Source organism: Conger conger, chromosome 2 (genome assembly GCF_963514075.1).
Source record: "Conger conger chromosome 2, fConCon1.1, whole genome shotgun sequence".
NCBI classification, from domain to species: domain Eukaryota; kingdom Metazoa; phylum Chordata; class Actinopteri; order Anguilliformes; family Congridae; genus Conger; species Conger conger.
Window position 1 is genome coordinate 30,911,667 of NC_083761.1, and position 8,860 is coordinate 30,920,526.

Genomic DNA, 8,860 nt, shown 5'->3' on the forward strand with positions numbered 1-8,860 from the left:
CAGTTTACCATCCACAGTCTATAGTCGAGAGATGCAAGAACCCTCACCCCCTAGGCCCTGTAAAAGGCAAAGTTTTAAATGGCCTTTTAAAGATAGGACATCTTGGAATACTTACACTAATATTCTTTGCCTTTTTGTCAGAGGAAAAACCTATAGCTCAGAGAAGGGAAAAATGACAACAGAACCCACTTCTAACAAATTTATCATGGCTCCAGGGAGCTGAATATGCCTCCTTCAGCTCAGACATTTGGTGGAGGTACATGAATCACTCCGCACGGGAACAAGCTAAAATAACCACAGACTACTATGTACGTGCTATAATGCCTCGCTCTACTGCTTGCCCCACCTTTCTTTTGGCACAACCATATTCCCCAAGTGAATCATTAGTGCTAGCTTGCGCAGTGGGATATGCTGCACACAGCACTGCCCCACCCAACACCACATTACATTACATTACATTTTTGGCATTTGGCAGACGCTCTTATCCAGAGCGACGTACAACAAAGTGCATACCCATAACCAGGGATAAGTGCGCTGAAAGACCCTAGAGGGAAGTACAATTTCAATTGCTACCCGTACAACAAAGATGAGGACCAGGGCCTTTTTTTTTTTTTTTTTACAAACAAATAAACAAACAAACAACAAAGCAAAAGTAACCAAACTTAACTATCCAAATACTGCTTACCTAGCCAACTAAAAATACCGAAACACAAAGTAAATCACAACCAGGTATGCTGAAAATGGGCCCATTTTTTCAATGCCTTTTGGAATGGCCACTCCAAGCCACCAATCCCCATTGTCATTAAAGTTTTTATTTAGTCAATTATACACAAACAGGCAGTATTATTACTTTTAGTTATACAACATTCAAAGGCCTATACGAAATATATACACAAAAAGCAACCAAAATGAACATTTATCAACAGCAGTACATCCAGATCAACACAGTGTCCCAGCTGTGCTGTGAGCGAAAAATCGATCCCATGACCTCTCAAATTTCCCACCTTCATTATTGACTCTAGCCAACATATGTTCATATGATACTATTTCTAACATAGCTTCCATCCATTTTTTAATGCCTGGAGAGGATGTACTTTTCCATAATCTGAGGATCATTAGGGCAGCCATGACCACCCCTACATTTATCATTACCAGGTCATCCCTTGAAATACTGGACAATTCTGTTTGGTCTCCCAGTAGGCATATTCTTGGTGACACAGGTATCGTCGTACCCAGCCACTCCCCTATGCATTTGAGCACTTTCTTCCAAAATGGGTAAACAAGTTCACACTCCCAAATAGCATGTAAGAATGTTCCTGTTTCTGTCTGACATTTCCAACATAAATTATTGGTCAGCAGGCCCATCCTGTGGAGCCTAGAAGGAGTAAAATAAAACCTATGTATTACCTTGTACTGAGTAAATTTCCCCCTAGCCTCCTTTATATATTTCCTGGTATCTGATAATATTTTTGACCACTCCTCATCACTCAGATCGCATCTTAAGTCCTTCTGCCAAATTATCCTGAGATTTTTACACATATCTTTTTGTAACCTGTTAAAGGTTTTGTAGAACACAGCGGCCCTGTGTGCTATACAGGGTAGTTCCAAAAATTCCATCACTGGATTATTGCCCAGAATTATTTGGTCCTTATTGATACAGTCTCTAATTTCTATGTATTTCCAGAAATTACCTTTGCTTTCCAAATCATATTTTTGCACAAGTTCAGAAAATGATATAAACACTCCATCCACATACAGGTCACTCATCCTGTATATCCCTTTTATAAGCCATTGATTCCAATAAACAGTCTTTTTACCAATACGTATGGCAGGATTGTGCCATATAGAGGCATATGATTGTCTTAAGTGTGACACACCACACATCTTGTACACTTCTCTCCAGACTGCCTTAGAATGAGATAGTACTGGATTTGAAGAGTAATCATATCCATTCGTCTTTGAACCATGTGAAAGAACATCCAAAGGTTTGAAAAGATTTACTAGTTCCTGTTCAATTTTGATTCAGCTCAGCTCTGGATCTGTTCCCTTCCAGTGCTTTATCAATCTAGACATTTCAAACGACATGTTGTATAGCCTCACATTGGGTAATGCCATACCTCCCATGTCCCTTGGTGAGCACATTTTCTTTATGTTGATCCTTGGTCTCTTCTTGTCCCATAAAAAGTCTTTGATAATTGTATCATATCGCTTAAACAACTGTGGTGATGTACTAACAGGCAACATCAGGGAAACATAATTGAATTGTGGGGTAACCACCATTTTAATCACATTAATTTTCCCCCATAGAGTAAGCTTTAATTTCCCCCATTTATCCAGGTTCATTTTAATCTTCTGGAGGAGTGGTTCCATTTTGAAGCTATTATTTGTTTGCCCAAACCCGAATTTTGAAAGAGCAACCATAAGGAATCCCCATTCCACCCGGTCAAACGCCTTCTCGGCATCGAGTGCGAAGGCTGCCACCGGTACCGGACTAGAGTGATTCATATATGTAAGATGCATAAGCCTTCTCAAGCCTATCCACTGAGGACCTGTTCTTAATAAAACCTACTTGATCCCCATTTATGATGTCTGGTAGCACTCTCTCTAACCGTGACGCCGGCGTCTTTGTCAAGATCTTACAATCTACCCCAATAAGACTTACGGGATCTGAAGTATCTCTGTCCTTTTTAGGGATAAGAGAAATTAAAGCATCATTAAATGTGCCAGGCAAGGAGCCTGTCTCAAACGCTTCCAAATACACCTCATGTAAAATGGGAGCCAGGATATCAACATATTTCTTATAATATTCAGCCGGGAAGCCATCCAAGCCTGGTGACTTCCCCGTTTTCATGAATAAAATAGTAGCTCTAATCTCTTCTTCTGTTATAGAAGCATCCAGCTTCCCCTTTTGCTCATTAGAAATAGTGGGCAGTTGAAGACCTGAAAAAAATGCCTCCACTTCCTCTGGGCTAGGCATACAGGCAGATGTGTAAAGATCCTCATAAAACTTTTCAAAAACCCCATTAATTTCTTTTGTTGAAGTTACTACCCCATTACCCCTCTTAATCATTGGGATGTTGTTAGAGTTATCCTGTTGTTTCAACTGTCTAGCTAATAATCTGCCATTTTTTTCACCCCCTTCATAAAACTTGGTTTTAAGTCTAAATAATGCATACTCAGCTTTTTTGTTATATATGTCATGCAACTGATACTTCAGATTACAAATTGTTTGGTATAAATTATCCGAAGTGTCCTGCTAAATCCTTCTCTAAATCTAAATCTCTTTTTCTAATGTTTGTTCTTTCTTTGCATTTTCCTTTTTCACTTTTGAAGAGTGGGCAATAATTTTCCCTCTTATATATGCCTTAGATCAGGGGTCGGCAACCCTGGTCCTGGAGAGCCGCAGGGTGTGCTGGCTTTCGTTGTTGCTTGGTATTAATTGATCAATGAAAGCCGTTGATTACACAGTTAACTCACCTCACCTGGTTTCTTGGGTCTGAGTCGCTTGCTTATTTTAAGGTGGAGACGAAAGGTGTATTCTCTCTCACGTGGATTCACTAATCTCCATATATCCACTAAACTCAAGTCCTCTGCCAACAGTTGGATTGCAGCCCTATCCCTGGGTGAAGATTTACGATTGGGCTTGCTTTTATCAATCATCCCATCCATTACTTGGTTGAAATCACCTGCCAGTATAACTTGACCCTCCATATTTCCTACTATTCTATTAATTTTATGAAAAAAATCAGGATCTCCCTTGTTAGGTGCATATATATTGCATAATACAATCCTAATTCCGTTGATCAAAGCTTCAATACAGATCAGTCGACCTTCCCTGTCCTTGTGTTGTTTCAGCATGACAAAACTTAGATTTTTATTGATGAGAATCATCACCCCATTTCGCTTGCTTGAATAGGAGCTATGAAAATCTTTCCCAACCCAACCTCTTTTAAATTTCACTGCTTCCTCATCCCCCATTATATGAGACTCCTGAATATATCTATATCTGGATTTCTGGATTTCAAATATGCCAAATCCTTCCTCCTTTTAATTTGATTCCCACATCCATTTATGTTCCACGATATTATATTAATGTATCTGTTATCCATCATTTTCAAACCTGTAAACACGCTGTGATTGTAACTGCCATTTTCCCTTCATAAGAACAATCTTAACAAAACACTTATTCAATGAATTATCCAAAACACTGTTAGGCCTATTCCAATATACTGTCTTAGTGCTAAAATCAAACATGAACAAACATAACCCAAAGCAAAGCAACACAGAACATGCTATTGCTAAATAATCCCCACCCCCCTCCCCCCATACTAAATTAACTAAACTAACTTCACTCGGTCTGTGAGGTGCGTTGATAACTAGTGGCAACACAACCCTTTCGACCCCTAACAAACCCATCATAAAAGCTACCTTATTTCCATAGATTCACACACACTTCGTTCTGTTTTCAATATCTAGCCCCCTGATCCTCTATTTAAGATCTTGTACAAACTTCTCCGCCTCCGTACTGACTCGGAATGTCTTCTTTTGTCCTTTCCATGTAAAGAAAAGCGTTGCAGGGTATACCAGCCTGTGCCTTCAACATTAAGCTTGTGTAAACGTCTCTTCACCGGGATGAATGCCTTCCTTTTCTCCACTAGCTCTCTTGATAGATCCTCAAAAAAAGACAGCTTACAGTCCTCCCACTTGATTCCACGCTTCTCCTTAGCCACCTGTAGCACTTTGTCTCGAGCCGATGAACATAGAAAGCGTATCATTACGGTCCTAGGAGGTTCCTTCAGGTCAGGCCTGGTGGCGAAAGAATTCAAATTCATTGCCAGTAAGACCAAGCCCCTGAGAGAGAACCTTCTCCACATATTGAATCACTTTGCCCGTCTCCTCCTTGCCTTCTTTCAGTCCCACCATCCTGACATTATTCCTCCTACTTCGGTTCTCGAGGTCCTCCACCCGTGTCCACAGTGTTTCCAATTTCTTGTCGCATTTCCCCATATTTTTCTCCATCCGAGCGTTTACATCCTCCACCTCCGATATCCGTTGTTCTGCCTCTCCAAGCCGTATCTGTACGTTTTCCACTGAATCTTTGAGTTCTTTCGTTGTCTCCTTAATATAGACAACATCCATCGCCACCACCTGCAGAGTAGCACTCATTTTCCGTATTTCTTCAAACATATCACCATCAATCCTTCCAGTGTGAGATATAGAGTCTTCTATTTTGGATTTGTTAGTTGGAGTATCACTCTTGGGTGTCCCCGGTGACGAATCTCTCTCTGGTGGCTGGCTGTATCTAGTCTCGGTTTCTGCATCCACCATCTTTGTCAGCCGAGTCGTAACTCTCTTCCCTGTAGCCTTGAAAAAGTTTGCTTTATTATTGCTCGTCATTTTACATGAAAGCTGCAAATTATCAGTCAATTACCTACAATAATCCTTTACTTTAGTAGAGGACAACAATATCATGGTCAAATCGAAGTGTACGTTTAAAAATTTATGTAATTAGCTGATGGTCGTCAGGAGTTCTCCTAGTGTGCTGCCATCTTTCTCGGTGATCCCACGTGACTCCACCAATCCCCATTGTATCAAAAACAATGTTTATGCAACTAAATATTAGTTCAGTAATTTAAAGTGAAGTTAAATCTTGAAAAATTTCTTCAGTTATACAGTGTTTGAGTTTGAAGAGAAAAATGTTGACACTGCCATTTTTTTTAACAGATTAATATTCCTTTTCTTTGCTTCCTGTAAACGAATAACGCAGACTAGATAAAATTTGCTAATGCTTTGATTTGGAATTGAATGTGTAATGTTTCCACTACATTTGAAATATTGAACTAAAAACTAGAAAACAATATTAGCACTTTATTAATTTTTTTTAACCCACTGGTATTTATTTGAACACAACTGTACACCCCTGTGGACTCTGCAGAAAGTCCAGGCAGAGGACCTACAAAGGTGCACCAACCACAGGGGTGAACATTCATGGACAACATGACCGTTTCTACTCAATCAATGACAGGAATGGATGCTAGAGAACCTGGACAGAACCATTACCTGAGCAAGAATGACCTGCCAACCCAGCAGGTTAAGGAGGCTGGCACTGAAGAGAGCCAAGGTATGGCAGGTGACAGCACTTGGTTTAAAGTAGCTGGAGTAGATTCCAGCACAACAGAAGCCAGAGGAGGTGGTAAGCTGGCTCACCCTGTGATACGATGAGTGTGAAGAGGTTCACACAAGATGACCAGATGCAGAAGGTGGAGAAGGCTGGTGTCCCTGTGAGACGAGGCCTGGTGCCATAGCACGTGGTCAAACCCATGCTCCTTTAACCCCTACTGGTGTACAAAGCCCTTGCATCAACAGTGGAACCAATGGGCAGGAACATCAGCGGGCACTTTGGGGCGAACAAGGCCTTGGTTTCAGACCACTTCCTTCGAGTGCAAGCCTTCCTTACTGCTGACCCCATGATGTTGTTCCCATCACAAGCATCACAATCCATCTGGTCTTGTTTACCTGTAATATTGGAAATTAACATTTGGTTGGCGCTCTTCTCTTAATAATTAGCACAGGTGTAGTATATATATATATATATATATATATATATATATATATATAGTGGGACACACAAGCAGAGAATATTTTAAGCACAAAAAGGGAGAACCTTTCAATTATGAAATGACAGTTTTGTCTGTTGCATTCACGGGTAAACATCACAAAATCACAATAAACCTTCACATTTGTACCATTTTTAAAGTATAAACTAGACTGTTCATCAACAGTTCTTGGTCACTTTTAGCACAACCATAAAACTGCAAAAAGCAGGTAAATCACTTGTGTCACGAACCAGTTACCTAACCCCAACCATCCTAATTCTCTGAAGGTTACTGAAGGCACTGCATATTCACAATTGCCCATCTAATTATGGCGTAAAGCATCAGTTGTTACCCTTATAAAAGCAATTGGGAAATTGTACCGATGAAGCTCATTAACCATTTCATGTGGCAGGTTACAGAATGGTTCTCACAAGAACGCTTTTGTAACATTACATGTTAACAAAGCTGGAACATTGACTACAACATTTATAAACCATTGCAGGAGATTGTTGATGGCAGAATGGTTCTCAAGAATGTTCCAGTAAAGTTACACATTAAAGACATTCAAGTTTTCGATTCAGTGATGCAATGGTAGAGGGGCCAAGAATTTTCAAGTGGACCTTCTTGTGCAAGTTAATGATCTACAGTACCAGTCAAAAGTTGACACCATTTTCTGGCTTTTGATTGTTTTATTTCCAGTGTTTGTAATCAAATAATTCATACTGTATATGGTCAAAGTGCTGATTCTTAGCTTTTATTAAACCATGTTTAGATAACATAACATAAGGTAATGGCGAGAACATGCCATTCAGTCCAGCAATGCTCACCTTTTCCTACCCCTAAGTGTACCTACTGCTTAGTTTGCCTAAAAGCTAAATTGTATCCAACACCATATCAAGCTTGGTCTTGTAAACCCCCCAGTGTTTCTGCCTCCACTACATGCAAGCTGGCAAGCTATTCCACACAGTGACCACCCCCTGGATACAAATTGCTTCACATTACATTCCTTTTCTGGACTATATTGTTGTGCTGGGTGGGGGGTGGATGCATTTGACCCCTGCACTTCTGAATTAATTCCAGCACCCTATTACAGAGTGTGAGATGATCACATCTACTAGATTATGACTGCAGAATAATTGTATTACAGCTATCCAGCAGTTACTTAATTACACCGAGAGGGCAACTTAAAGTTGGGATGCATATGCCCCACTACCACTAAGCAATACTGTTGCTTAGCAACCAATAAACTACTGTACCATAAATTTAGCATTAAAAATATATTCATTTAAAGTTAGCCTTTTTCTTTGTGATTTTTGTATTTACCATCCGTTTCGTGTCCTGCATAGCTGTGCCAATATCCACGTTATACCACAGGTTCTCATTCCAAAACGCTTAAATATTCTACCAGCTGTCTTTTTCGTTTCTTCCTTTACACATTTTTCAACTAATAAATTCACATGAAACGATTAAATACTTGGTAACTCCAAATAATACCTAGTAATAGGCCTAGAATGAAGACCCTGTCCAATATCCTCTTATATTTAAAGTGTTTGGCCACAAGACAAATATGTATAGGCTAACCTACATATTCTGAATTTATGAACAGGAAAAGTAATTTAAATTGAAGACAGAGGACTGAAAAGGCATAGCTATTCACCCCAAGTCTACTCCCAACTACCAGTGCATTAAGTAGACACTGGTCAAAATGTAAATAAGCTACTTGTAAAACTAATTTAACCTTGACAAGATCAGTATCAAATCTTGCAATGTGCATATATTGTAGCGTTTCAGATTACAATTATTTATAATTAATGAAGGACATCAGCCATTTGGCTGTCTCAGAAGCATAAAATCAACTAATCTGGTTAATATTTGGCTCAACTGAATCATTGTCCCTGGACAGGTAACAATTCACAATACAGCAATTAATTGGCCTGTCAAACACATTTTTAATGTTATATAAAATCTGTTGAAACCGTGCAACCCGTGTGTAATTGCATCAAGCCCTTTTCAAAAAATGCCTTGTAATCTCATTTTTGACCACACAGCATCTTTCTAAAAATTAAGTTCACCTAAGAATGGAAATACATTGGTTTTGGAAACGATTTGTCAAGAGACAGCAATAACCTGCCAATCCCATTCAAGTGAATGAAATTAACGAATTAAAAAAATACTTTCCAAGAATGACAAAAATCTCCAAAATAATGCTCAAAATCAAGAACAAAATCAAACCAGCCTTTTGTGGTGGCATACGTATGCATGCT